Below are 2,076 nucleotides of genomic sequence, written 5' to 3'. Positions count from 1 at the left end.
TTAGTAGTGAGAATTAAACCACATGTTGATTTCATTTTTTTTTAAAGATTGGAATCTCATCTTGATTAGTCTTATTAACTTAGTGCCAAAAGCATCCAAATCAAATCTATTTTCAGTTAATATGAAGTAAAACATGTTTGAATTGGTAAGAAATAAAAAACTCTTTAGAAATATAGGCTTAGATTACTGTATGCAGAATTTAAAAACCAAATAATAGCTTATTTGCCTAGAAAGTCATTAAAGTGTGGTTTGGAAATTTTTTGGCCTTCTTGCAAAATATTTATTTTCAAAATCATTTTTGAAAATAAGCAACTACCTTATAAAAGATTTCTGTATGGTAGGTAAAGAACCCAATGAAATCCCAAACAAATATACTCACAACAAAAATCAAACTGAAAACAAAAAAAACAGTAGCATATGAACACTGGAAGATATGAGTCATGATGTTCGGTTTAGCTTATTCAAACCTAAACTTAAAATTTTTCAAAGACCCAAAGACCACGATATATGCATATTTAGTAAGTTTGAAGAAAATCTGAATCAACTCGGAAGACCATTTTTATCACCACACACACACAAAAAAATTGAAGAAACAGAGATATGATGGCAAGCTATACTATTTCAAGGCATTCTCTGAATAAATTTAATTCAATCTATCCTCAGATTTTATTATATATATCAACCAAAGCCCTGGGCAGTTTTACATTCAAATGATCTTTAGCATCTAGAAGGAGTGTACAGATTCTTAAGAAGGAAATTTTCACTGGACACAGCATCCTCCTTAAGCCGTACTAGATTTCTGCATTTCAGGTCAAAGAAAGGGAGCAATCCTACCATGCAAGTTTATATTCTTCGGTTGTGAACATGGCCACACATCCCCGTCCCAGTCAGTGTGAGGGCACATTACAAGATAGCCACCCAGGCTTCCAAATGAACCATGAAGATTAATAAAACACAATCTTCAGCGGATGTCGGCACCTCCCTGTCAAGCTAGCTAATGAGTACTGTGTTACTGTAAGAGTCAACTGTCACATTATCTCTGGACTAATAAATGGATTCTAAGACAAATAACAATACACAACTAAAATTCAGTCTGAAAAGAGCTTTTCACTGGTGCAGCCCCATGAGGCTCTCTAGCTGTCGGCACCATAAACGTTGTCAGTTTTTATAGGAAGTATTCAATAAGGGCAGACTCAGTTTGGGCAAAAGAAATCTAGGATTCTTTTTCCAAATTTAAGGTTTACGAGTAAGAGCAAACAATTCTTAAGTTTAATTTATGTATTCAAACAATGTACAATATTTAGAAAAAAAATATATGTCTAAGCTAAATCTCCCAAAAATCTGGTGAGCAAAGTTTGTTTTAGTAAGGGGAGTTCACATTTGGGGGATTTTTAATATAAAGAAGAATCTATATTTTGTAGTGATAAGTTTATTAGAAATTAACTTCATCTTAAAAATGAGATCCCACTACAGCATTTTTGTGTGTATATCTTTCCAGAATCTGTAAGAAAGGAAGAAGGCTACTCAGAGAATGATATGAATGTAATTCATATAATTACATTCATAATTTATTTCTACCAGTTGTAGTTTGGGTATCCTTGAAATTACCCTGATTATGAAAGTATATTTATATAATAAAAATAAGTGATTACCAAATAATTATAAAAGATCAAAATTTATGATAAATGTGATGAACAGAGTAAAGGGAATGATGTGGAAAGCGTTTTCTCTAGTTTCATTTACTAAGAACAGAAGAACTCCAGGGAAGAGAAAGAAAGGGGGGTGGAGGAAAGGAGAGGAGAGAAACAGAAAGAAAATACAGAAGCCATTCAGTGCCTTTATATATTTAAATACCTTATTACTCATTTTAACACATCCGTGTTTTGTAGTGTTACCTCTGACCTGTCATTTATAATAATGCAATAAACCTGAATTCTCCTCTTAACGTCATGGAAAGCATGTTCCCAAACACAAACAGTAAAGAGGTTTAGTTCCTCACTGACTTCTGTGAGAATTGTGGGATGGGATGAAAGTACAAAAGAATAACCAAAAAGACTTCTAGTCTATTCAGGCCAA

The sequence above is a fragment of the Pteropus vampyrus genome, unplaced genomic scaffold, assembly GCF_000151845.1.
Source record: "Pteropus vampyrus isolate Shadow unplaced genomic scaffold, Pvam_2.0 Scaffold155, whole genome shotgun sequence".
NCBI classification, from domain to species: domain Eukaryota; kingdom Metazoa; phylum Chordata; class Mammalia; order Chiroptera; family Pteropodidae; genus Pteropus; species Pteropus vampyrus.
Note: the sequence above shows the minus strand (reverse complement) of the source record.